The sequence below is a fragment of the Paramormyrops kingsleyae genome, chromosome 18 (assembly GCF_048594095.1).
Source record: "Paramormyrops kingsleyae isolate MSU_618 chromosome 18, PKINGS_0.4, whole genome shotgun sequence".
NCBI classification, from domain to species: domain Eukaryota; kingdom Metazoa; phylum Chordata; class Actinopteri; order Osteoglossiformes; family Mormyridae; genus Paramormyrops; species Paramormyrops kingsleyae.
This window is the reverse complement of record NC_132814.1, coordinates 28287631-28308021: the sequence shown is the minus strand read 5'-3', so window position 1 is coordinate 28308021 and position 20391 is coordinate 28287631. Positions and strand designations below refer to the sequence as shown.

General features: G+C 53.7%; 62 non-coding genes across 62 annotated transcripts; 31 read left to right on the top strand and 31 right to left on the bottom strand.

The window, feature by feature from the left end:
- Positions 1–272: 272 nt before the first annotated feature.
- On the top strand, positions 273–345 carry trnak-cuu (transfer RNA lysine (anticodon CUU)). The gene has a single exon. It is a non-coding gene; the product is annotated as a tRNA-Lys (tRNA).
- A 394-nt stretch (positions 346–739) lies between these two features.
- On the bottom strand, positions 740–811 carry trnae-cuc (transfer RNA glutamic acid (anticodon CUC)). The gene has a single exon. It is a non-coding gene; the product is annotated as a tRNA-Glu (tRNA).
- A 188-nt stretch (positions 812–999) lies between these two features.
- On the top strand, positions 1000–1071 carry trnac-gca (transfer RNA cysteine (anticodon GCA)). Its single transcript has one exon. It is a non-coding gene; the product is annotated as a tRNA-Cys (tRNA).
- Positions 1072–1382: 311 nt separating this feature from the next.
- trnan-guu (transfer RNA asparagine (anticodon GUU)) lies at positions 1383–1456 on the bottom strand. The gene has a single exon. It is a non-coding gene; the product is annotated as a tRNA-Asn (tRNA).
- A 115-nt stretch (positions 1457–1571) lies between these two features.
- trnak-cuu (transfer RNA lysine (anticodon CUU)) lies at positions 1572–1644 on the top strand. The gene has a single exon. It is a non-coding gene; the product is annotated as a tRNA-Lys (tRNA).
- Positions 1645–2038: 394 nt separating this feature from the next.
- On the bottom strand, positions 2039–2110 carry trnae-cuc (transfer RNA glutamic acid (anticodon CUC)). The gene has a single exon. It is a non-coding gene; the product is annotated as a tRNA-Glu (tRNA).
- Positions 2111–2298: 188 nt separating this feature from the next.
- On the top strand, positions 2299–2370 carry trnac-gca (transfer RNA cysteine (anticodon GCA)). Its single transcript has one exon. It is a non-coding gene; the product is annotated as a tRNA-Cys (tRNA).
- A 311-nt stretch (positions 2371–2681) lies between these two features.
- On the bottom strand, positions 2682–2755 carry trnan-guu (transfer RNA asparagine (anticodon GUU)). The gene has a single exon. It is a non-coding gene; the product is annotated as a tRNA-Asn (tRNA).
- A 115-nt stretch (positions 2756–2870) lies between these two features.
- Positions 2871–2943, top strand: trnak-cuu (transfer RNA lysine (anticodon CUU)). Its single transcript has one exon. It is a non-coding gene; the product is annotated as a tRNA-Lys (tRNA).
- A 394-nt stretch (positions 2944–3337) lies between these two features.
- On the bottom strand, positions 3338–3409 carry trnae-cuc (transfer RNA glutamic acid (anticodon CUC)). The gene has a single exon. It is a non-coding gene; the product is annotated as a tRNA-Glu (tRNA).
- A 188-nt stretch (positions 3410–3597) lies between these two features.
- trnac-gca (transfer RNA cysteine (anticodon GCA)) lies at positions 3598–3669 on the top strand. The gene has a single exon. It is a non-coding gene; the product is annotated as a tRNA-Cys (tRNA).
- A 311-nt stretch (positions 3670–3980) lies between these two features.
- trnan-guu (transfer RNA asparagine (anticodon GUU)) lies at positions 3981–4054 on the bottom strand. Its single transcript has one exon. It is a non-coding gene; the product is annotated as a tRNA-Asn (tRNA).
- A 115-nt stretch (positions 4055–4169) lies between these two features.
- trnak-cuu (transfer RNA lysine (anticodon CUU)) lies at positions 4170–4242 on the top strand. The gene has a single exon. It is a non-coding gene; the product is annotated as a tRNA-Lys (tRNA).
- A 394-nt stretch (positions 4243–4636) lies between these two features.
- On the bottom strand, positions 4637–4708 carry trnae-cuc (transfer RNA glutamic acid (anticodon CUC)). Its single transcript has one exon. It is a non-coding gene; the product is annotated as a tRNA-Glu (tRNA).
- Positions 4709–4896: 188 nt separating this feature from the next.
- trnac-gca (transfer RNA cysteine (anticodon GCA)) lies at positions 4897–4968 on the top strand. Its single transcript has one exon. It is a non-coding gene; the product is annotated as a tRNA-Cys (tRNA).
- Positions 4969–5279: 311 nt separating this feature from the next.
- On the bottom strand, positions 5280–5353 carry trnan-guu (transfer RNA asparagine (anticodon GUU)). Its single transcript has one exon. It is a non-coding gene; the product is annotated as a tRNA-Asn (tRNA).
- A 115-nt stretch (positions 5354–5468) lies between these two features.
- On the top strand, positions 5469–5541 carry trnak-cuu (transfer RNA lysine (anticodon CUU)). Its single transcript has one exon. It is a non-coding gene; the product is annotated as a tRNA-Lys (tRNA).
- A 394-nt stretch (positions 5542–5935) lies between these two features.
- On the bottom strand, positions 5936–6007 carry trnae-cuc (transfer RNA glutamic acid (anticodon CUC)). The gene has a single exon. It is a non-coding gene; the product is annotated as a tRNA-Glu (tRNA).
- A 188-nt stretch (positions 6008–6195) lies between these two features.
- On the top strand, positions 6196–6267 carry trnac-gca (transfer RNA cysteine (anticodon GCA)). The gene has a single exon. It is a non-coding gene; the product is annotated as a tRNA-Cys (tRNA).
- A 311-nt stretch (positions 6268–6578) lies between these two features.
- On the bottom strand, positions 6579–6652 carry trnan-guu (transfer RNA asparagine (anticodon GUU)). Its single transcript has one exon. It is a non-coding gene; the product is annotated as a tRNA-Asn (tRNA).
- A 115-nt stretch (positions 6653–6767) lies between these two features.
- On the top strand, positions 6768–6840 carry trnak-cuu (transfer RNA lysine (anticodon CUU)). Its single transcript has one exon. It is a non-coding gene; the product is annotated as a tRNA-Lys (tRNA).
- A 394-nt stretch (positions 6841–7234) lies between these two features.
- On the bottom strand, positions 7235–7306 carry trnae-cuc (transfer RNA glutamic acid (anticodon CUC)). The gene has a single exon. It is a non-coding gene; the product is annotated as a tRNA-Glu (tRNA).
- Positions 7307–7494: 188 nt separating this feature from the next.
- trnac-gca (transfer RNA cysteine (anticodon GCA)) lies at positions 7495–7566 on the top strand. Its single transcript has one exon. It is a non-coding gene; the product is annotated as a tRNA-Cys (tRNA).
- A 311-nt stretch (positions 7567–7877) lies between these two features.
- Positions 7878–7951, bottom strand: trnan-guu (transfer RNA asparagine (anticodon GUU)). Its single transcript has one exon. It is a non-coding gene; the product is annotated as a tRNA-Asn (tRNA).
- Positions 7952–8066: 115 nt separating this feature from the next.
- Positions 8067–8139, top strand: trnak-cuu (transfer RNA lysine (anticodon CUU)). Its single transcript has one exon. It is a non-coding gene; the product is annotated as a tRNA-Lys (tRNA).
- Positions 8140–8533: 394 nt separating this feature from the next.
- On the bottom strand, positions 8534–8605 carry trnae-cuc (transfer RNA glutamic acid (anticodon CUC)). Its single transcript has one exon. It is a non-coding gene; the product is annotated as a tRNA-Glu (tRNA).
- A 188-nt stretch (positions 8606–8793) lies between these two features.
- On the top strand, positions 8794–8865 carry trnac-gca (transfer RNA cysteine (anticodon GCA)). The gene has a single exon. It is a non-coding gene; the product is annotated as a tRNA-Cys (tRNA).
- Positions 8866–9176: 311 nt separating this feature from the next.
- On the bottom strand, positions 9177–9250 carry trnan-guu (transfer RNA asparagine (anticodon GUU)). Its single transcript has one exon. It is a non-coding gene; the product is annotated as a tRNA-Asn (tRNA).
- Positions 9251–9365: 115 nt separating this feature from the next.
- trnak-cuu (transfer RNA lysine (anticodon CUU)) lies at positions 9366–9438 on the top strand. The gene has a single exon. It is a non-coding gene; the product is annotated as a tRNA-Lys (tRNA).
- A 394-nt stretch (positions 9439–9832) lies between these two features.
- trnae-cuc (transfer RNA glutamic acid (anticodon CUC)) lies at positions 9833–9904 on the bottom strand. Its single transcript has one exon. It is a non-coding gene; the product is annotated as a tRNA-Glu (tRNA).
- Positions 9905–10092: 188 nt separating this feature from the next.
- On the top strand, positions 10093–10164 carry trnac-gca (transfer RNA cysteine (anticodon GCA)). Its single transcript has one exon. It is a non-coding gene; the product is annotated as a tRNA-Cys (tRNA).
- Positions 10165–10475: 311 nt separating this feature from the next.
- Positions 10476–10549, bottom strand: trnan-guu (transfer RNA asparagine (anticodon GUU)). The gene has a single exon. It is a non-coding gene; the product is annotated as a tRNA-Asn (tRNA).
- Positions 10550–10664: 115 nt separating this feature from the next.
- On the top strand, positions 10665–10737 carry trnak-cuu (transfer RNA lysine (anticodon CUU)). Its single transcript has one exon. It is a non-coding gene; the product is annotated as a tRNA-Lys (tRNA).
- A 394-nt stretch (positions 10738–11131) lies between these two features.
- Positions 11132–11203, bottom strand: trnae-cuc (transfer RNA glutamic acid (anticodon CUC)). The gene has a single exon. It is a non-coding gene; the product is annotated as a tRNA-Glu (tRNA).
- A 188-nt stretch (positions 11204–11391) lies between these two features.
- trnac-gca (transfer RNA cysteine (anticodon GCA)) lies at positions 11392–11463 on the top strand. Its single transcript has one exon. It is a non-coding gene; the product is annotated as a tRNA-Cys (tRNA).
- Positions 11464–11774: 311 nt separating this feature from the next.
- Positions 11775–11848, bottom strand: trnan-guu (transfer RNA asparagine (anticodon GUU)). Its single transcript has one exon. It is a non-coding gene; the product is annotated as a tRNA-Asn (tRNA).
- Positions 11849–11963: 115 nt separating this feature from the next.
- Positions 11964–12036, top strand: trnak-cuu (transfer RNA lysine (anticodon CUU)). Its single transcript has one exon. It is a non-coding gene; the product is annotated as a tRNA-Lys (tRNA).
- A 394-nt stretch (positions 12037–12430) lies between these two features.
- trnae-cuc (transfer RNA glutamic acid (anticodon CUC)) lies at positions 12431–12502 on the bottom strand. The gene has a single exon. It is a non-coding gene; the product is annotated as a tRNA-Glu (tRNA).
- Positions 12503–12690: 188 nt separating this feature from the next.
- On the top strand, positions 12691–12762 carry trnac-gca (transfer RNA cysteine (anticodon GCA)). The gene has a single exon. It is a non-coding gene; the product is annotated as a tRNA-Cys (tRNA).
- A 311-nt stretch (positions 12763–13073) lies between these two features.
- trnan-guu (transfer RNA asparagine (anticodon GUU)) lies at positions 13074–13147 on the bottom strand. Its single transcript has one exon. It is a non-coding gene; the product is annotated as a tRNA-Asn (tRNA).
- Positions 13148–13262: 115 nt separating this feature from the next.
- trnak-cuu (transfer RNA lysine (anticodon CUU)) lies at positions 13263–13335 on the top strand. The gene has a single exon. It is a non-coding gene; the product is annotated as a tRNA-Lys (tRNA).
- A 394-nt stretch (positions 13336–13729) lies between these two features.
- Positions 13730–13801, bottom strand: trnae-cuc (transfer RNA glutamic acid (anticodon CUC)). The gene has a single exon. It is a non-coding gene; the product is annotated as a tRNA-Glu (tRNA).
- A 188-nt stretch (positions 13802–13989) lies between these two features.
- On the top strand, positions 13990–14061 carry trnac-gca (transfer RNA cysteine (anticodon GCA)). Its single transcript has one exon. It is a non-coding gene; the product is annotated as a tRNA-Cys (tRNA).
- A 311-nt stretch (positions 14062–14372) lies between these two features.
- On the bottom strand, positions 14373–14446 carry trnan-guu (transfer RNA asparagine (anticodon GUU)). Its single transcript has one exon. It is a non-coding gene; the product is annotated as a tRNA-Asn (tRNA).
- Positions 14447–14561: 115 nt separating this feature from the next.
- Positions 14562–14634, top strand: trnak-cuu (transfer RNA lysine (anticodon CUU)). The gene has a single exon. It is a non-coding gene; the product is annotated as a tRNA-Lys (tRNA).
- A 394-nt stretch (positions 14635–15028) lies between these two features.
- Positions 15029–15100, bottom strand: trnae-cuc (transfer RNA glutamic acid (anticodon CUC)). Its single transcript has one exon. It is a non-coding gene; the product is annotated as a tRNA-Glu (tRNA).
- A 188-nt stretch (positions 15101–15288) lies between these two features.
- trnac-gca (transfer RNA cysteine (anticodon GCA)) lies at positions 15289–15360 on the top strand. The gene has a single exon. It is a non-coding gene; the product is annotated as a tRNA-Cys (tRNA).
- Positions 15361–15671: 311 nt separating this feature from the next.
- On the bottom strand, positions 15672–15745 carry trnan-guu (transfer RNA asparagine (anticodon GUU)). Its single transcript has one exon. It is a non-coding gene; the product is annotated as a tRNA-Asn (tRNA).
- Positions 15746–15860: 115 nt separating this feature from the next.
- trnak-cuu (transfer RNA lysine (anticodon CUU)) lies at positions 15861–15933 on the top strand. The gene has a single exon. It is a non-coding gene; the product is annotated as a tRNA-Lys (tRNA).
- A 394-nt stretch (positions 15934–16327) lies between these two features.
- On the bottom strand, positions 16328–16399 carry trnae-cuc (transfer RNA glutamic acid (anticodon CUC)). The gene has a single exon. It is a non-coding gene; the product is annotated as a tRNA-Glu (tRNA).
- Positions 16400–16587: 188 nt separating this feature from the next.
- Positions 16588–16659, top strand: trnac-gca (transfer RNA cysteine (anticodon GCA)). The gene has a single exon. It is a non-coding gene; the product is annotated as a tRNA-Cys (tRNA).
- Positions 16660–16970: 311 nt separating this feature from the next.
- On the bottom strand, positions 16971–17044 carry trnan-guu (transfer RNA asparagine (anticodon GUU)). The gene has a single exon. It is a non-coding gene; the product is annotated as a tRNA-Asn (tRNA).
- A 115-nt stretch (positions 17045–17159) lies between these two features.
- Positions 17160–17232, top strand: trnak-cuu (transfer RNA lysine (anticodon CUU)). The gene has a single exon. It is a non-coding gene; the product is annotated as a tRNA-Lys (tRNA).
- A 394-nt stretch (positions 17233–17626) lies between these two features.
- trnae-cuc (transfer RNA glutamic acid (anticodon CUC)) lies at positions 17627–17698 on the bottom strand. Its single transcript has one exon. It is a non-coding gene; the product is annotated as a tRNA-Glu (tRNA).
- A 188-nt stretch (positions 17699–17886) lies between these two features.
- Positions 17887–17958, top strand: trnac-gca (transfer RNA cysteine (anticodon GCA)). Its single transcript has one exon. It is a non-coding gene; the product is annotated as a tRNA-Cys (tRNA).
- Positions 17959–18266: 308 nt separating this feature from the next.
- On the bottom strand, positions 18267–18340 carry trnan-guu (transfer RNA asparagine (anticodon GUU)). The gene has a single exon. It is a non-coding gene; the product is annotated as a tRNA-Asn (tRNA).
- Positions 18341–18455: 115 nt separating this feature from the next.
- trnak-cuu (transfer RNA lysine (anticodon CUU)) lies at positions 18456–18528 on the top strand. Its single transcript has one exon. It is a non-coding gene; the product is annotated as a tRNA-Lys (tRNA).
- Positions 18529–18922: 394 nt separating this feature from the next.
- trnae-cuc (transfer RNA glutamic acid (anticodon CUC)) lies at positions 18923–18994 on the bottom strand. Its single transcript has one exon. It is a non-coding gene; the product is annotated as a tRNA-Glu (tRNA).
- A 188-nt stretch (positions 18995–19182) lies between these two features.
- Positions 19183–19254, top strand: trnac-gca (transfer RNA cysteine (anticodon GCA)). Its single transcript has one exon. It is a non-coding gene; the product is annotated as a tRNA-Cys (tRNA).
- A 308-nt stretch (positions 19255–19562) lies between these two features.
- trnan-guu (transfer RNA asparagine (anticodon GUU)) lies at positions 19563–19636 on the bottom strand. The gene has a single exon. It is a non-coding gene; the product is annotated as a tRNA-Asn (tRNA).
- Positions 19637–19751: 115 nt separating this feature from the next.
- trnak-cuu (transfer RNA lysine (anticodon CUU)) lies at positions 19752–19824 on the top strand. Its single transcript has one exon. It is a non-coding gene; the product is annotated as a tRNA-Lys (tRNA).
- A 395-nt stretch (positions 19825–20219) lies between these two features.
- Positions 20220–20291, bottom strand: trnae-cuc (transfer RNA glutamic acid (anticodon CUC)). The gene has a single exon. It is a non-coding gene; the product is annotated as a tRNA-Glu (tRNA).
- Positions 20292–20391: the final 100 nt, after the last annotated feature.

The following is a 20391-nucleotide window of genomic DNA, read 5'->3' as shown; positions in this document are numbered from 1 at the left end:
AGATCATCCGAGCTCATCTTGTGCTATTGTTACGAGAGTAAAAGGAGACTCATGGAGAGATCGTCTGCTCCAAATCAGAGAGGAAAAGGAGAGCGCATCCCCGGGTGGGCTTGAACCACCAACCTCTCAGTTAACAGCCGAGCGCGCTAACCAATTGCACAAAGGCAACGGTACAGCTGTGCTTTATGGGGTTTGGAGTCAGAAGGCCCTTCTCAGAAAAGCGGCGGATCCGAAAGTAGCCGGTCCGGGGGTCAGTGTTTTGTTGTGTCGTGGCCCGGCTAGCTCAGTCGGTAGAGCATGAGACTCTTAATCTCAGGGTCGTGGGTTCGAGCCCCACGTTGGGCGTGGTCTTTTTGACGCATAGAAGCCCACCACCCTCCCAGACGTGAACGTGATGAGTCGTGCCGTCAATGAAAGATGATCGTGACTCACTCTGCCTTCTCGTGACAGGCCAGACAGGACCCTTCGTCTGCGTGGTGAATGCGCTGTGTTCTCCCATGCAAGTGGATGTCAGTGGTCCGTGCTGTCGTGCAGCTCTCTTGAAAATGCCCTGTTGCTCATTTGAGTGGCCGGTGAGTGAAAAACCAAAGAGTGAGAAGCAAGCTGAGGGCACAACCACACTGGGAATGCTGCGAGGACCTCATCCAGGTCCCAGAGGTCAGAAGCTAACAAAAAGGCTCACAATGGGAGGTGCAGGAAAACACACAAAAAAAAGAAGGACCCAAGAAGACCCCTGGAATTCCCTGACCGGGAATCGAACCCGGGCCGTGGCGGTGAGAGCGCCAAATCCTGACCACTAGACCACCAGGGACCCCACATGACATGGTGTTGCTCTCTGTCATACAGAAATACTCACAAGTGCCCCTTCAGGTCAGACCTGGCTTGGCCGTCAGTCCACTTCTTATTTTCGCCTAAGAGCTGGATGCTGCTTAACGAGTAGCCGCAGAGCGTGTATCAAAGTAGCTTGTGCTTCCACCTCATCTCCATTTCTTTGCCTGTGGGGGTATAGCTCAGTGGTAGAGCATTTGACTGCAGATCAAGAGGTCCTAGGTTCAAATCCTGGTGCCCCCTGAGTTGTTTCCACCGCGTGCCATCTAGGCTGTGCTTCTTGCCGTCGATACGGCATTCCTTGCTGGTCTCCGTTGTTTAACGTGAGTGCTGGCAATGTGAAAGGGTGCGACGGTCTCGGACCATGAGCAGCTATCTGAGTTGTGCCAGAGGCTCTTTCCACCATGGGTTTCTCCTGCCGTGTACACCTGAAGCAAACTTCTTTGTTATTTCCTTCCGAGATCATCCGAGCTCATCTTGTGCTATTGTTACGAGAGTAAAAGGAGACTCATGGAGAGATCGTCTGCTCCAAATCAGAGAGGAAAAGGAGAGCGCGTCCCCGGGTGGGCTTGAACCACCAACCTCTCAGTTAACAGCCGAGCGCGCTAACCAATTGCGCCACAGAGACAGCAAAGGCAACGGTACAGCTGTGCTTTATGGGGTTTGGAGTCAGAAGGCCCTTCTCAGAAAAGCGGCGGATCCGAAAGTAGCCGGTCCGGGGGTCAGTCTTTTGTTGTGTCGTGGCCCGGCTAGCTCAGTCGGTAGAGCATGAGACTCTTAATCTCAGGGTCGTGGGTTCGAGCCCCACGTTGGGCGTGGTCTTTTTGACGCATAGAAGCCCACCACCCTCCCAGACGTGAACGTGATGAGTCGTGCCGTCAATGAAAGATGATCGTGACTCACTCTGCCTTCTCGTGACAGGCCAGACAGGACCCTTCGTCTGCGTGGTGAATGCGCTGTGTTCTCCCATGCAAGTGGATGTCAGTGGTCCGTGCTGTCGTGCAGCTCTCTTGAAAATGCCCTGTTGCTCATTTGAGTGGCCGGTGAGTGAAAAACCAAAGAGTGAGAAGCAAGCTGAGGGCACAACCACACTGGGAATGCTGCGAGGACCTCGTCCAGGTCCCAGAGGTCAGAAGCTAACAAAAAGGCTCACAATGGGAGGTGCAGGAAAACACACAAAAAAAAGAAGGACCCAAGAAGACCCCTGGAATTCCCTGACCGGGAATCGAACCCGGGCCGTGGCGGTGAGAGCGCCAAATCCTGACCACTAGACCACCAGGGACCCCACATGACATGGTGTTGCTCTCTGTCATACAGAAATACTCACAAGTGCCCCTTCAGGTCAGACCTGGCTTGGCCGTCAGTCCACTTCTTATTTTCGCCTAAGAGCTGGATGCTGCATAAAGAGTAGCCGCAGAGCGTGTATCAAAGTAGCTTGTGCTTCCACCTCATCTCCATTTCTTTGCCTGTGGGGGTATAGCTCAGTGGTAGAGCATTTGACTGCAGATCAAGAGGTCCTAGGTTCAAATCCTGGTGCCCCCTGAGTTGTTTCCACCGCGTGCCATCTAGGCTGTGCTTCTTGCCGTCGATACGGCATTCCTTGCTGGTCTCCGTTGTTTAACGTGAGTGCTGGCAATGTGAAAGGGTGCGACGGTCTCGGACCATGAGCAGCTATCTGAGTTGTGCCAGAGGCTCTTTCCACCATGGGTTTCTCCTGCCATGTACACCGGAAGCGAACTTCTTTGTTATTTCCTTCCGAGATCATCCGAGCTCATCTTGTGCTATTGTTACGAGAGTAAAAGGAGACTCATGGAGAGATCGTCTGCTCCAAATCAGAGAGGAATAGGAGAGCGCGTCCCCGGGTGGGCTTGAACCACCAACCTCTCGGTTAACAGCCGAGCGCGCTAACCAATTGCGCCACAGAGACAGCGAAGGCAACGGTACAGCTGTGCTTTATGGGGTTTGGAGTCAGAAGGCCCTTCTCAGAAAAGCGGCGGATCCGAAAGTAGCCGGTCCGGGGGTCAGTCTTTTGTTGTGTCGTGGCCCGGCTAGCTCAGTCGGTAGAGCATGAGACTCTTAATCTCAGGGTCGTGGGTTCGAGCCCCACGTTGGGCGTGGTCTTTTTGACGCATAGAAGCCCACCACCCTCCCAGACGTGAACGTGATGAGTCGTGCCGTCAATGAAAGATGATCGTGACTCACTCTGCCTTCTCGTGACAGGCCAGACAGGACCCTTCGTCTGCGTGGTGAATGCGCTGTGTTCTCCCATGCAAGTGGATGTCAGTGGTCCGTGCTGTCGTGCAGCTCTCTTGAAAATGCCCTGTTGCTCATTTGAGTGGCCGGTGAGTGAAAAACCAAAGAGTGAGAAGCAAGCTGAGGGCACAACCACACTGGGAATGCTGCGAGGACCTCGTCCAGGTCCCAGAGGTCAGAAGCTAACAAAAAGGCTCACAATGGGAGGTGCAGGAAAACACACAAAAAAAAGAAGGACCCAAGAAGACCCCTGGAATTCCCTGACCGGGAATCGAACCCGGGCCGTGGCGGTGAGAGCGCCAAATCCTGACCACTAGACCACCAGGGACCCCACATGACATGGTGTTGCTCTCTGTCATACAGAAATACTCACAAGTGCCCCTTCAGGTCAGACCTGGCTTGGCCGTCAGTCCACTTCTTATTTTCGCCTAAGAGCTGGATGCTGCATAAAGAGTAGCCGCAGAGCGTGTATCAAAGTAGCTTGTGCTTCCACCTCATCTCCATTTCTTTGCCTGTGGGGGTATAGCTCAGTGGTAGAGCATTTGACTGCAGATCAAGAGGTCCTAGGTTCAAATCCTGGTGCCCCCTGAGTTGTTTCCACCGCGTGCCATCTAGGCTGTGCTTCTTGCCGTCGATACGGCATTCCTTGCTGGTCTCCGTTGTTTAACATGAGTGCTGGCAATGTGAAAGGGTGCGACGGTCTCAGACCATGAGCAGCTATCTGAGTTGTGCCAGAGGCTCTTTCCACCATGGGTTTCTCCTGCCATGTACACCGGAAGCGAACTTCTTTGTTATTTCCTTCCGAGATCATCCGAGCTCATCTTGTGCTATTGTTACGAGAGTAAAAGGAGACTCATGGAGAGATCGTCTGCTCCAAATCAGAGAGGAATAGGAGAGCGCGTCCCCGGGTGGGCTTGAACCACCAACCTCTCGGTTAACAGCCGAGCACGCTAACCAATTGCGCCACAGAGACAGCGAAGGCAACGGTACAGCTGTGCTTTATGGGGTTTGGAGTCAGAAGGCCCTTCTCAGAAAAGCAGCGGATCCGAAAGTAGCCGGTCCGGGGGTCAGTCTTTTGTTGTGTCGTGGCCCGGCTAGCTCAGTCGGTAGAGCATGAGACTCTTAATCTCAGGGTCGTGGGTTCGAGCCCCACGTTGGGCGTGGTCTTTTTGACGCATAGAAGCCCACCACCCTCCCAGACGTGAACGTGATGAGTCGTGCCGTCAATGAAAGATGATCGTGACTCACTCTGCCTTCTCGTGACAGGCCAGACAGGACCCTTCGTCTGCGTGGTGAATGCGCTGTGTTCTCCCATGCAAGTGGATGTCAGTGGTCCGTGCTGTCGTGCAGCTCTCTTGAAAATGCCCTGTTGCTCATTTGAGTGGCCGGTGAGTGAAAAACCAAAGAGTGAGAAGCAAGCTGAGGGCACAACCACACTGGGAATGCTGCGAGGACCTCGTCCAGGTCCCAGAGGTCAGAAGCTAACAAAAAGGCTCACAATGGGAGGTGCAGGAAAACACACAAAAAAAAGAAGGACCCAAGAAGACCCCTGGAATTCCCTGACCGGGAATCGAACCCGGGCCGTGGCGGTGAGAGCGCCAAATCCTGACCACTAGACCACCAGGGACCCCACATGACATGGTGTTGCTCTCTGTCATACAGAAATACTCACAAGTGCCCCTTCAGGTCAGACCTGGCTTGGCCGTCAGTCCACTTCTTATTTTCGCCTAAGAGCTGGATGCTGCATAAAGAGTAGCCGCAGAGCGTGTATCAAAGTAGCTTGTGCTTCCACCTCATCTCCATTTCTTTGCCTGTGGGGGTATAGCTCAGTGGTAGAGCATTTGACTGCAGATCAAGAGGTCCTAGGTTCAAATCCTGGTGCCCCCTGAGTTGTTTCCACCGCGTGCCATCTAGGCTGTGCTTCTTGCCGTCGATACGGCATTCCTTGCTGGTCTCCGTTGTTTAACGTGAGTGCTGGCAATGTGAAAGGGCGCGACGGTCTCGGACCATGAGCAGCTATCTGAGTTGTGCCAGAGGCTCTTTCCACCATGGGTTTCTCCTGCCGTGTACACCGGAAGCAAACTTCTTTGTTATTTCCTTCCGAGATCATCCGAGCTCATCTTGTGCTATTGTTACGAGAGTAAAAGGAGACTCATGGAGAGATCGTCTGCTCCAAATCAGAGAGGAAAAGGAGAGCGCGTCCCCGGGTGGGCTTGAACCACCAACCTCTCGGTTAACAGCCGAGCACGCTAACCAATTGCGCCACAGAGACAGCGAAGGCAACGGTACAGCTGTGCTTTATGGGGTTTGGAGTCAGAAGGCCCTTCTCAGAAAAGCGGCGGATCCGAAAGTAGCCGGTCCGGGGGTCAGTCTTTTGTTGTGTCGTGGCCCGGCTAGCTCAGTCGGTAGAGCATGAGACTCTTAATCTCAGGGTCGTGGGTTCGAGCCCCACGTTGGGTGTAGTCTTTTTGACGCATAGAAGCCCACCACCCTCCCAGACGTGAACGTGATGAGTCGTGCCGTCAATGAAAGATGATCGTGACTCACTCTGCCTTCTCGTGACAGGCCAGACAGGACCCTTCGTCTGCGTGGTGAATGCGCTGTGTTCTCCCATGCAAGTGGATGTCAGTGGTCCGTGCTGTCGTGCAGCTCTCTTGAAAATGCCCTGTTGCTCATTTGAGTGGCCGGTGAGTGAAAAACCAAAGAGTGAGAAGCAAGCTGAGGGCACAACCACACTGGGAATGCTGCGAGGACCTCGTCCAGGTCCCAGAGGTCAGAAGCTAACAAAAAGGCTCACAATGGGAGGTGCAGGAAAACACACAAAAAAAAGAAGGACCCAAGAAGACCCCTGGAATTCCCTGACCGGGAATCGAACCCGGGCCGTGGCGGTGAGAGCGCCAAATCCTGACCACTAGACCACCAGGGACCCCACATGACATGGTGTTGCTCTCTGTCATACAGAAATACTCACAAGTGCCCCTTCAGGTCAGACCTGGCTTGGCCGTCAGTCCACTTCTTATTTTCGCCTAAGAGCTGGATGCTGCATAAAGAGTAGCCGCAGAGCGTGTATCAAAGTAGCTTGTGCTTCCACCTCATCTCCATTTCTTTGCCTGTGGGGGTATAGCTCAGTGGTAGAGCATTTGACTGCAGATCAAGAGGTCCTAGGTTCAAATCCTGGTGCCCCCTGAGTTGTTTCCACCGCGTGCCATCTAGGCTGTGCTTCTTGCCGTCGATACGGCATTCCTTGCTGGTCTCCGTTGTTTAACGTGAGTGCTGGCAATGTGAAAGGGTGCGACGGTCTCGGACCATGAGCAGCTATCTGAGTTGTGCCAGAGGCTCTTTCCACCATGGGTTTCTCCTGCCATGTACACCGGAAGCGAACTTCTTTGTTATTTCCTTCCGAGATCATCCGAGCTCATCTTGTGCTATTGTTACGAGAGTAAAAGGAGACTCATGGAGAGATCGTCTGCTCCAAATCAGAGAGGAATAGGAGAGCGCGTCCCCGGGTGGGCTTGAACCACCAACCTCTCGGTTAACAGCCGAGCGCGCTAACCAATTGCGCCACAGAGACAGCGAAGGCAACGGTACAGCTGTGCTTTATGGGGTTTGGAGTCAGAAGGCCCTTCTCAGAAAAGCGGCGGATCCGAAAGTAGCCGGTCCGGGGGTCAGTCTTTTGTTGTGTCGTGGCCCGGCTAGCTCAGTCGGTAGAGCATGAGACTCTTAATCTCAGGGTCGTGGGTTCGAGCCCCACGTTGGGCGTGGTCTTTTTGACGCATAGAAGCCCACCACCCTCCCAGACGTGAACGTGATGAGTCGTGCCGTCAATGAAAGATGATCGTGACTCACTCTGCCTTCTCGTGACAGGCCAGACAGGACCCTTCGTCTGCGTGGTGAATGCGCTGTGTTCTCCCATGCAAGTGGATGTCAGTGGTCCGTGCTGTCGTGCAGCTCTCTTGAAAATGCCCTGTTGCTCATTTGAGTGGCCGGTGAGTGAAAAACCAAAGAGTGAGAAGCAAGCTGAGGGCACAACCACACTGGGAATGCTGCGAGGACCTCGTCCAGGTCCCAGAGGTCAGAAGCTAACAAAAAGGCTCACAATGGGAGGTGCAGGAAAACACACAAAAAAAAGAAGGACCCAAGAAGACCCCTGGAATTCCCTGACCGGGAATCGAACCCGGGCCGTGGCGGTGAGAGCGCCAAATCCTGACCACTAGACCACCAGGGACCCCACATGACATGGTGTTGCTCTCTGTCATACAGAAATACTCACAAGTGCCCCTTCAGGTCAGACCTGGCTTGGCCGTCAGTCCACTTCTTATTTTCGCCTAAGAGCTGGATGCTGCATAAAGAGTAGCCGCAGAGCGTGTATCAAAGTAGCTTGTGCTTCCACCTCATCTCCATTTCTTTGCCTGTGGGGGTATAGCTCAGTGGTAGAGCATTTGACTGCAGATCAAGAGGTCCTAGGTTCAAATCCTGGTGCCCCCTGAGTTGTTTCCACCGCGTGCCATCTAGGCTGTGCTTCTTGCCGTCGATACGGCATTCCTTGCTGGTCTCCGTTGTTTAACATGAGTGCTGGCAATGTGAAAGGGTGCGACGGTCTCAGACCATGAGCAGCTATCTGAGTTGTGCCAGAGGCTCTTTCCACCATGGGTTTCTCCTGCCATGTACACCGGAAGCGAACTTCTTTGTTATTTCCTTCCGAGATCATCCGAGCTCATCTTGTGCTATTGTTACGAGAGTAAAAGGAGACTCATGGAGAGATCGTCTGCTCCAAATCAGAGAGGAATAGGAGAGCGCGTCCCCGGGTGGGCTTGAACCACCAACCTCTCGGTTAACAGCCGAGCACGCTAACCAATTGCGCCACAGAGACAGCGAAGGCAACGGTACAGCTGTGCTTTATGGGGTTTGGAGTCAGAAGGCCCTTCTCAGAAAAGCAGCGGATCCGAAAGTAGCCGGTCCGGGGGTCAGTCTTTTGTTGTGTCGTGGCCCGGCTAGCTCAGTCGGTAGAGCATGAGACTCTTAATCTCAGGGTCGTGGGTTCGAGCCCCACGTTGGGCGTGGTCTTTTTGACGCATAGAAGCCCACCACCCTCCCAGACGTGAACGTGATGAGTCGTGCCGTCAATGAAAGATGATCGTGACTCACTCTGCCTTCTCGTGACAGGCCAGACAGGACCCTTCGTCTGCGTGGTGAATGCGCTGTGTTCTCCCATGCAAGTGGATGTCAGTGGTCCGTGCTGTCGTGCAGCTCTCTTGAAAATGCCCTGTTGCTCATTTGAGTGGCCGGTGAGTGAAAAACCAAAGAGTGAGAAGCAAGCTGAGGGCACAACCACACTGGGAATGCTGCGAGGACCTCGTCCAGGTCCCAGAGGTCAGAAGCTAACAAAAAGGCTCACAATGGGAGGTGCAGGAAAACACACAAAAAAAAGAAGGACCCAAGAAGACCCCTGGAATTCCCTGACCGGGAATCGAACCCGGGCCGTGGCGGTGAGAGCGCCAAATCCTGACCACTAGACCACCAGGGACCCCACATGACATGGTGTTGCTCTCTGTCATACAGAAATACTCACAAGTGCCCCTTCAGGTCAGACCTGGCTTGGCCGTCAGTCCACTTCTTATTTTCGCCTAAGAGCTGGATGCTGCATAAAGAGTAGCCGCAGAGCGTGTATCAAAGTAGCTTGTGCTTCCACCTCATCTCCATTTCTTTGCCTGTGGGGGTATAGCTCAGTGGTAGAGCATTTGACTGCAGATCAAGAGGTCCTAGGTTCAAATCCTGGTGCCCCCTGAGTTGTTTCCACCGCGTGCCATCTAGGCTGTGCTTCTTGCCGTCGATACGGCATTCCTTGCTGGTCTCCGTTGTTTAACGTGAGTGCTGGCAATGTGAAAGGGCGCGACGGTCTCGGACCATGAGCAGCTATCTGAGTTGTGCCAGAGGCTCTTTCCACCATGGGTTTCTCCTGCCGTGTACACCGGAAGCAAACTTCTTTGTTATTTCCTTCCGAGATCATCCGAGCTCATCTTGTGCTATTGTTACGAGAGTAAAAGGAGACTCATGGAGAGATCGTCTGCTCCAAATCAGAGAGGAAAAGGAGAGCGCGTCCCCGGGTGGGCTTGAACCACCAACCTCTCGGTTAACAGCCGAGCACGCTAACCAATTGCGCCACAGAGACAGCGAAGGCAACGGTACAGCTGTGCTTTATGGGGTTTGGAGTCAGAAGGCCCTTCTCAGAAAAGCGGCGGATCCGAAAGTAGCCGGTCCGGGGGTCAGTCTTTTGTTGTGTCGTGGCCCGGCTAGCTCAGTCGGTAGAGCATGAGACTCTTAATCTCAGGGTCGTGGGTTCGAGCCCCACGTTGGGTGTAGTCTTTTTGACGCATAGAAGCCCACCACCCTCCCAGACGTGAACGTGATGAGTCGTGCCGTCAATGAAAGATGATCGTGACTCACTCTGCCTTCTCGTGACAGGCCAGACAGGACCCTTCGTCTGCGTGGTGAATGCGCTGTGTTCTCCCATGCAAGTGGATGTCAGTGGTCCGTGCTGTCGTGCAGCTCTCTTGAAAATGCCCTGTTGCTCATTTGAGTGGCCGGTGAGTGAAAAACCAAAGAGTGAGAAGCAAGCTGAGGGCACAACCACACTGGGAATGCTGCGAGGACCTCGTCCAGGTCCCAGAGGTCAGAAGCTAACAAAAAGGCTCACAATGGGAGGTGCAGGAAAACACACAAAAAAAAGAAGGACCCAAGAAGACCCCTGGAATTCCCTGACCGGGAATCGAACCCGGGCCGTGGCGGTGAGAGCGCCAAATCCTGACCACTAGACCACCAGGGACCCCACATGACATGGTGTTGCTCTCTGTCATACAGAAATACTCACAAGTGCCCCTTCAGGTCAGACCTGGCTTGGCCGTCAGTCCACTTCTTATTTTCGCCTAAGAGCTGGATGCTGCATAAAGAGTAGCCGCAGAGCGTGTATCAAAGTAGCTTGTGCTTCCACCTCATCTCCACTTCTTTGCCTGTGGGGGTATAGCTCAGTGGTAGAGCATTTGACTGCAGATCAAGAGGTCCTAGGTTCAAATCCTGGTGCCCCCTGAGTTGTTTCCACCGCGTGCCATCTAGGCTGTGCTTCTTGCCGTCGATACGGCATTCCTTGCTGGTCTCCGTTGTTTAACGTGAGTGCTGGCAATGTGAAAGGGCGCGACGGTCTCGGACCATGAGCAGCTATCTGAGTTGTGCCAGAGGCTCTTTCCACCATGGGTTTCTCCTGCCGTGTACACGGGAAGCAAACTTCTTTGTTATTTCCTTCCGAGATCATCCGAGCTCATCTTGTGCTATTGTTACGAGAGTAAAAGGAGACTCATGGAGAGATCGTCTGCTCCAAATCAGAGAGGAAAAGGAGAGCGCGTCCCCGGGTGGGCTTGAACCACCAACCTCTCGGTTAACAGCCGAGCGCGCTAACCAATTGCGCCACAGAGACAGCGAAGGCAATGGTACAGCTGTGCTTTATGGGGTTTGGAGTCAGAAGGCCCTTCTCAGAAAAGCGGCGGATCCGAAAGTAGCCGGTCCGGGGGTCAGTCTTTTGTTGTGTCGTGGCCCGGCTAGCTCAGTCGGTAGAGCATGAGACTCTTAATGTCAGGGTCGTGGGTTCGAGCCCCACGTTGGGCGTGGTCTTTTTGACGCATAGAAGCCCACCACCCTCCCAGACGTGAACGTGATGAGTCGTGCCGTCAATGAAAGATGATCGTGACTCACTCTGCCTTCTCGTGACAGGCCAGACAGGACCCTTCGTCTGCGTGGTGAATGCGCTGTGTTCTCCCATGCAAGTGGATGTCAGTGGTCCGTGCTGTCGTGCAGCTCTCTTGAAAATGCCCTGTTGCTCATTTGAGTGGCCGGTGAGTGAAAAACCAAAGAGTGAGAAGCAAGCTGAGGGCACAACCACACTGGGAATGCTGCGAGGACCTCGTCCAGGTCCCAGAGGTCAGAAGCTAACAAAAAGGCTCACAATGGGAGGTGCAGGAAAACACACAAAAAAAAGAAGGACCCAAGAAGACCCCTGGAATTCCCTGACCGGGAATCGAACCCGGGCCGTGGCGGTGAGAGCGCCAAATCCTGACCACTAGACCACCAGGGACCCCACATGACATGGTGTTGCTCTCTGTCATACAGAAATACTCACAAGTGCCCCTTCAGGTCAGACCTGGCTTGGCCGTCAGTCCACTTCTTATTTTCGCCTAAGAGCTGGATGCTGCATAAAGAGTAGCCGCAGAGCGTGTATCAAAGTAGCTTGTGCTTCCACCTCATCTCCATTTCTTTGCCTGTGGGGGTATAGCTCAGTGGTAGAGCATTTGACTGCAGATCAAGAGGTCCTAGGTTCAAATCCTGGTGCCCCCTGAGTTGTTTCCACCGCGTGCCATCTAGGCTGTGCTTCTTGCCGTCGATACGGCATTCCTTGCTGGTCTCCGTTGTTTAACGTGAGTGCTGGCAATGTGAAAGGGTGCGACGGTCTCGGACCATGAGCAGCTATCTGAGTTGTGCCAGAGGCTCTTTCCACCATGGGTTTCTCCTGCCATGTACACCGGAAGCGAACTTCTTTGTTATTTCCTTCCGAGATCATCCGAGCTCATCTTGTGCTATTGTTACGAGAGTAAAAGGAGACTCATGGAGAGATCGTCTGCTCCAAATCAGAGAGGAAAAGGAGAGCGCGTCCCCGGGTGGGCTTGAACCACCAACCTCTCGGTTAACAGCCGAGCGCGCTAACCAATTGCGCCACAGAGACAGCGAAGGCAACGGTACAGCTGTGCTTTATGGGGTTTGGAGTCAGAAGGCCCTTCTCAGAAAAGCGGCGGATCCGAAAGTAGCCGGTCCGGGGGTCAGTCTTTTGTTGTGTCGTGGCCCGGCTAGCTCAGTCGGTAGAGCATGAGACTCTTAATCTCAGGGTCGTGGGTTCGAGCCCCACGTTGGGCGTGGTCTTTTTGACGCATAGAAGCCCACCACCCTCCCAGACGTGAACGTGATGAGTCGTGCCGTCAATGAAAGATGATCGTGACTCACTCTGCCTTCTCGTGACAGGCCAGACAGGACCCTTCGTCTGCGTGGTGAATGCGCTGTGTTCTCCCATGCAAGTGGATGTCAGTGGTCCGTGCTGTCGTGCAGCTCTCTTGAAAATGCCCTGTTGCTCATTTGAGTGGCCGGTGAGTGAAAAACCAAAGAGTGAGAAGCAAGCTGAGGGCACAACCACACTGGGAATGCTGCGAGGACCTCGTCCAGGTCCCAGAGGTCAGAAGCTAACAAAAAGGCTCACAATGGGAGGTGCAGGAAAACACACAAAAAAAAGAAGGACCCAAGAAGACCCCTGGAATTCCCTGACCGGGAATCGAACCCGGGCCGTGGCGGTGAGAGCGCCAAATCCTGACCACTAGACCACCAGGGACCCCACATGACATGGTGTTGCTCTCTGTCATACAGAAATACTCACAAGTGCCCCTTCAGGTCAGACCTGGCTTGGCCGTCAGTCCACTTCTTATTTTCGCCTAAGAGCTGGATGCTGCATAAAGAGTAGCCGCAGAGCGTGTATCAAAGTAGCTTGTGCTTCCACCTCATCTCCACTTCTTTGCCTGTGGGGGTATAGCTCAGTGGTAGAGCATTTGACTGCAGATCAAGAGGTCCTAGGTTCAAATCCTGGTGCCCCCTGAGTTGTTTCCACCGCGTGCCATCTAGGCTGTGCTTCTTGCCGTCGATACGGCATTCCTTGCTGGTCTCCGTTGTTTAACGTGAGTGCTGGCAATGTGAAAGGGCGCGACGGTCTCGGACCATGAGCAGCTATCTGAGTTGTGCCAGAGGCTCTTTCCACCATGGGTTTCTCCTGCCGTGTACACGGGAAGCAAACTTCTTTGTTATTTCCTTCCGAGATCATCCGAGCTCATCTTGTGCTATTGTTACGAGAGTAAAAGGAGACTCATGGAGAGATCGTCTGCTCCAAATCAGAGAGGAAAAGGAGAGCGCGTCCCCGGGTGGGCTTGAACCACCAACCTCTCGGTTAACAGCCGAGCGCGCTAACCAATTGCGCCACAGAGACAGCGAAGGCAATGGTACAGCTGTGCTTTATGGGGTTTGGAGTCAGAAGGCCCTTCTCAGAAAAGCGGCGGATCCGAAAGTAGCCGGTCCGGGGGTCAGTCTTTTGTTGTGTCGTGGCCCGGCTAGCTCAGTCGGTAGAGCATGAGACTCTTAATGTCAGGGTCGTGGGTTCGAGCCCCACGTTGGGCGTGGTCTTTTTGACGCATAGAAGCCCACCACCCTCCCAGACGTGAACGTGATGAGTCGTGCCGTCAATGAAAGATGATCGTGACTCACTCTGCCTTCTCGTGACAGGCCAGACAGGACCCTTCGTCTGCGTGGTGAATGCGCTGTGTTCTCCCATGCAAGTGGATGTCAGTGGTCCGTGCTGTCGTGCAGCTCTCTTGAAAATGCCCTGTTGCTCATTTGAGTGGCCGGTGAGTGAAAAACCAAAGAGTGAGAAGCAAGCTGAGGGCACAACCACACTGGGAATGCTGCGAGGACCTCGTCCAGGTCCCAGAGGTCAGAAGCTAACAAAAAGGCTCACAATGGGAGGTGCAGGAAAACACACAAAAAAAAGAAGGACCCAAGAAGACCCCTGGAATTCCCTGACCGGGAATCGAACCCGGGCCGTGGCGGTGAGAGCGCCAAATCCTGACCACTAGACCACCAGGGACTCCACATGACATGGTGTTGCTCTCTGTCATACAGAAATACTCACAAGTGCCCCTTCAGGTCAGACCTGGCTTGGCCGTCAGTCCACTTCTTATTTTCGCCTAAGAGCTGGATGCTGCATAAAGAGTAGCCGCAGAGCGTGTATCAAAGTAGCTTGTGCTTCCACCTCATCTCCATTTCTTTGCCTGTGGGGGTATAGCTCAGTGGTAGAGCATTTGACTGCAGATCAAGAGGTCCTAGGTTCAAATCCTGGTGCCCCCTGAGTTGTTTCCACCGCGTGCCATCTAGGCTGTGCTTCTTGCCGTCGATACGGCATTCCTTGCTGGTCTCCGTTGTTTAACGTGAGTGCTGGCAATGTGAAAGGGTGCGACGGTCTCGGACCATGAGCAGCTATCTGAGTTGTGCCAGAGGCTCTTTCCACCATGGGTTTCTCCTGCCATGTACACCGGAAGCGAACTTCTTTGTTATTTCCTTCCGAGATCATCCGAGCTCATCTTGTGCTATTGTTACGAGAGTAAAAGGAGACTCATGGAGAGATCGTCTGCTCCAAATCAGAGAGGAAAAGGAGAGCGCGTCCCCGGGTGGGCTTGAACCACCAACCTCTCGGTTAACAGCCGAGCGCGCTAACCAATTGCGCCACAGAGACAGCGAAGGCAACGGTACAGCTGTGCTTTATGGGGTTTGGAGTCAGAAGGCCCTTCTCAGAAAAGCGGCGGATCCGAAAGTAGCCGGTCCGGGGGTCAGTCTTTTGTTGTGTCGTGGCCCGGCTAGCTCAGTCGGTAGAGCATGAGACTCTTAATCTCAGGGTCGTGGGTTCGAGCCCCACGTTGGGCGTGGTCTTTTTGACGCATAGAAGCCCACCACCCTCCCAGACGTGAACGTGATGAGTCGTGCCGTCAATGAAAGATGATCGTGACTCACTCTGCCTTCTCGTGACAGGCCAGACAGGACCCTTCGTCTGCGTGGTGAATGCGCTGTGTTCTCCCATGCAAGTGGATGTCAGTGGTCCGTGCTGTCGTGCAGCTCTCTTGAAAATGCCCTGTTGCTCATTTGAGTGGCCGGTGAGTGAAAAACCAAAGAGTGAGAAGCAAGCTGAGGGCACAACCACACTGGGAATGCTGCGAGGACCTCGTCCAGGTCCCAGAGGTCAGAAGCTAACAAAAAGGCTCACAATGGGAGGTGCAGGAAAACACACAAAAAAAAGAAGGACCCAAGAAGACCCCTGGAATTCCCTGACCGGGAATCGAACCCGGGCCGTGGCGGTGAGAGCGCCAAATCCTGACCACTAGACCACCAGGGACCCCACATGACATGGTGTTGCTCTCTGTCATACAGAAATACTCACAAGTGCCCCTTCAGGTCAGACCTGGCTTGGCCGTCAGTCCACTTCTTATTTTCGCCTAAGAGCTGGATGCTGCTTAAAGAGTAGCCGCAGAGCGTGTATCAAAGTAGCTTGTGCTTCCACCTCATCTCCATTTCTTTGCCTGTGGGGGTATAGCTCAGTGGTAGAGCATTTGACTGCAGATCAAGAGGTCCTAGGTTCAAATCCTGGTGCCCCCTGAGTTGTTTCCACCGCGTGCCATCTAGGCTGTGCTTCTTGCCGTCGATACGGCATTCCTTGCTGGTCTCCGTTGTTTAACGTGAGTGCTGGCAATGTGAAAGGGCGCGACGGTCTCGGACCATGAGCAGCTATCTGAGTTGTGCCAGAGGCTCTTTCCACCATGGGTTTCTCCTGCCGTGTACACCTGAAGCAAACTTCTTTGTTATTTCCTTCCGAGATCATCCGAGCTCATCTTGTGCTATTGTTACGAGAGTAAAAGGAGACTCATGGAGAGATCGTCTGCTCCAAATCAGAGAGGAAAAGGAGAGCGCGTCCCCGGGTGGGCTTGAACCACCAACCTCTCGGTTAACAGCCGAGCGCGCTAACCAATTGCGCCACAGAGACAGCAAAGGCAACGGTACAGCTGTGCTTTATGGGGTTTGGAGTCAGAAGGCCCTTCTCAGAAAAGCGGCGGATCCGAAAGTAGCCGGTCCGGGGGTCAGTCTTTTGTTGTGTCGTGGCCCGGCTAGCTCAGTCGGTAGAGCATGAGACTCTTAATCTCAGGGTCGTGGGTTCGAGCCCCACGTTGGGCGTGGTCTTTTTGACGCATAGAAGCCCACCACCCTCCCAGACGTGAACGTGATGAGTCGTGCCGTCAATGAAAGATGATCGTGACTCACTCTGCCTTCTCGTGACAGGCCAGACAGGACCCTTCGTCTGCGTGGTGAATGCGCTGTGTTCTCCCATGCAAGTGGATGTCAGTGGTCCGTGCTGTCGTGCAGCTCTCTTGAAAATGCCCTGTTGCTCATTTGAGTGGCCGGTGAGTGAAAAACCAAAGAGTGAGAAGCAAGCTGAGGGCACAACCACACTGGGAATGCTGCGAGGACCTCGTCCAGGTCCCAGAGGTCAGAAGCTAACAAAAAGGCTCACAATGGGAGGTGCAGGAAAACACACAAAAAAAAGAAGGACCCAAGAAGACCCCTGGAATTCCCTGACCGGGAATCGAACCCGGGCAGTGGCGGTGAGAGCGCCAAATCCTGACCACTAGACCACCAGGGACCCCACATGACATGGTGTTGCTCTCTGTCATACAGAAATACTCACAAGTGCCCCTTCAGGTCAGACCTGGCTTGGCCGTCAGTCCACTTCTTATTTTCGCCTAAGAGCTGGATGCTGCATAAAGAGTAGCCGCAGAGCGTGTATCAAAGTAGCTTGTGCTTCCACCTCATCTCCATTTCTTTGCCTGTGGGGGTATAGCTCAGTGGTAGAGCATTTGATTGCAGATCAAGAGGTCCTAGGTTCAAATCCTGGTGCCCCCTGAGTTGTTTCCACCGCGTGCCATCTAGGCTGTGCTTCTTGCCGTCGATACGGCATTCCTTGCTGGTCTCCGTTGTTTAACGTGAGTGCTGGCAATGTGAAAGGGTGCGACGGTCTCGGACCATGAGCAGCTATCTGAGTTGTGCCAGAGGCTCTTTCCACCATGGGTTTCTCCTGCCATGTACACCGGAAGCGAACTTCTTTGTTATTTCCTTCCGAGATCATCCGAGCTCATCTTGTGCTATTGTTACGAGAGTAAAAGGAGACTCATGGAGAGATCGTCTGCTCCAAATCAGAGAGGAATAGGAGAGCGCGTCCCCGGGTGGGCTTGAACCACCAACCTCTCGGTAAACAGCCGAGCGCGCTAACCAATTGCGCCACAGAGACAGCGAAGGCAACGGTACAGCTGTGCTTTATGGGGTTTGGAGTCAGAAGGCCCTTCTCAGAAAAGCGGCGGATCCGAAAGTAGCCGGTCCGGGGGTCAGTCTTTTGTTGTGTCGTGGCCCGGCTAGCTCAGTCGGTAGAGCATGAGACTCTTAATCTCAGGGTCGTGGGTTCGAGCCCCACGTTGGGCGTGGTCTTTTTGACGCATAGAAGCCCACCACCCTCCCAGACGTGAACGTGATGAGTCGTGCCGTCAATGAAAGATGATCGTGACTCACTCTGCCTTCTCGTGACAGGCCAGACAGGACCCTTCGTCTGCGTGGTGAATGCGCTGTGTTCTCCCATGCAAGTGGATGTCAGTGGTCCGTGCTGTCGTGCAGCTCTCTTGAAAATGCCCTGTTGCTCATTTGAGTGGCCGGTGAGTGAAAAACCAAAGAGTGAGAAGCAAGCTGAGGGCACAACCACACTGGGAATGCTGCGAGGACCTCGTCCAGGTCCCAGAGGTCAGAAGCTAACAAAAAGGCTCACAATGGGAGGTGCAGGAAAACACACAAAAAAAAGAAGGACCCAAGAAGACCCCTGGAATTCCCTGACCGGGAATCGAACCTGGGCAGTGGCGGTGAGAGCGCCAAATCCTGACCACTAGACCACCAGGGACCCCACATGACATGGTGTTGCTCTCTGTCATACAGAAATACTCACAAGTGCCCCTTCAGGTCAGACCTGGCTTGGCCGTCAGTCCACTTCTTATTTTCGCCTAAGAGCTGGATGCTGCATAAAGAGTAGCCGCAGAGCGTGTATCAAAGTAGCTTGTGCTTCCACCTCATCTCCATTTCTTTGCCTGTGGGGGTATAGCTCAGTGGTAGAGCATTTGACTGCAGATCAAGAGGTCCTAGGTTCAAATCCTGGTGCCCCCTGAGTTGTTTCCACTGCGTGCCATCTAGGCTGTGCTTCTTGCCGTCGATACGGCATTCCTTGCTGGTCTCCGTTGTTTAACGTGAGTGCTGGCAATGTGAAAGGGCGCGACGGTCTCGGACCATGAGCAGCTATCTGAGTTGTGCCAGAGGCTCTTTCCACCATGGGTTTCTCCTGCCCTGTACACCGGAAGCGAACTTCTTTATTTCCTTCCGAGATCATCCGAGCTCATCTTGTGCTATTGTTACGAGAGTAAAAGGAGACTCATGGAGAGATCGTCTGCTCCAAATCAGAGAGGAAAAGGAGAGCGCGTCCCCGGGTGGGCTTGAACCACCAACCTCTCGGTTAACAGCCGAGCGCGCTAACCAATTGCGCTACAGAGACAGCGAAGGCAACGGTACAGCTGTGCTATATGGGGTTTGGAGTCAGAAGGCCCTTCTCAGAAAAGCGGCGGATCCGAAAGTAGCCGGTCCGGGGGTCAGTCTTTTGTTGTGTCGTGGCCCGGCTAGCTCAGTCGGTAGAGCATGAGACTCTTAATCTCAGGGTCGTGGGTTCGAGCCCCACGTTGGGCGTAGTCTTTTTGACGCATAGAAGCCCACCACCCTCCCAGACGTGAACGTGATGAGTCGTGCCGTCAATGAAAGATGATCGTGACTCACTCTGCCTTCTCGTGACAGGCCAGACAGGACCCTTCGTCTGCGTGGTGAATGCGCTGTGTTCTCCCATGCAAGTGGATGTCAGTGGTCCGTGCTGTCGTGCAGCTCTCTTGAAAATGCCCTGTTGCTCATTTGAGTGGCCGGTGAGTGAAAAACCAAAGAGTGAGAAGCAAGCTGAGGGCACAACCACACTGGGAATGCTGCGAGGACCTCGTCCAGGTCCCAGATGTCAGAAGCTAACAAAAAGGCTCACAATGGGAGGTGCAGGAAAACACACAAAAAAAAGAAGGACCCAAGAAGACCCCTGGAATTCCCTGACCGGGAATCGAACCCGGGCAGTGGCGGTGAGAGCGCCAAATCCTGACCACTAGACCACCAGGGACCCCACATGACATGGTGTTGCTCTCTGTCATACAGAAATACTCACAAGTGCCCCTTCAGGTCAGACCTGGCTTGGCCGTCAGTCCACTTCTTATTTTCGCCTAAGAGCTGGATGCTGCATAAAGAGTAGCCGCAGAGCGTGTATCAAAGTAGCTTGTGCTTCCACCTCATCTCCATTTCTTTGCCTGTGGGGGTATAGCTCAGTGGTAGAGCATTTGACTGCAGATCAAGAGGTCCTAGGTTCAAATCCTGGTGCCCCCTGAGTTGTTTCCACCGCGTGCCATCTAGGCTGTTCTTCTTGCCGTCGATACGGCATTCCTTGCTGGTCTCCGTTGTTTAACGTGAGTGCTGGCAATGTGAAAGGGCGCGACGGTCTCGGACCATGAGCAGCTATCTGAGTTGTGCCAGAGGCTCTTTCCACCATGGGTTTCTCCTGCCGTGTACACCGGAAGCGAACTTCTTTATTTCCTTCCGAGATCATCCGAGCTCATCTTGTGCTATTGTTACGAGAGTAAAAGGAGACTCATGGAGAGATCGTCTGCTCCAAATCAGAGAGGAAAAGGAGAGCGCGTCCCCAGGTGGGCTTGAACCACCAACCTCTCGGTTAACAGCCAAGCGCGCTAACCAATTGCGCCACAGAGACAGCGAAGGCAACGGTACAGCTGTGCTTTATGGGGTTTGGAGTCAGAAGGCCCTTCTCAGAAAAGCGGCGGATCCGAAAGTAGCCGGTCCGGGGGTCAGTCTTTTGTTGTGTCGTGGCCTGGCTAGCTCAGTCGGTAGAGCATGAGACTCTTAATCTCAGGGTCGTGGGTTCGAGCCCCACGTTGGGCGTAGTCTATTTGACGCATAGAAGCCCACCACCCTCCCAGACGTGAACGTGATGAGTCGTGCCGTCAATGAAAGATGATCGTGACTCACTCTGCCTTCTCGTGACAGGCCAGACAGGACCCTTCGTCTGCGTGGTGAATGCGCTGTGTTCTCCCATGCAAGTGGATGTCAGTGGTCCGTGCTGTCGTGCAGCTCTCTTGAAAATGCCCTGTTGCTCATTTGAGTGGCCGGTGAGTGAAAAACCAAAGAGTGAGAAGCAAGCTGAGGGCACAACCACACTGGGAATGCTGCGAGGACCTCGTCCAGGTCCCAGAGGTCAGAAGCTAACAAAAAGGCTCACAATGGGAGGTGCAGGAAAACACACAAAAAAAAAGAAGGACCCAAGAAGACCCCTGGAATTCCCTGACCGGGAATCGAACCTGGGCAGTGGCGGTGAGAGCGCCAAATCCTGACCACTAGACCACCAGGGACCCCACATGACATGGTGTTGCTCTCTGTCATACAGAAATACTCACAAGTGCCCCTTCAGGTCAGACCTGGCTTGGCCGTCAGTCCACTTCTTATTTTCGC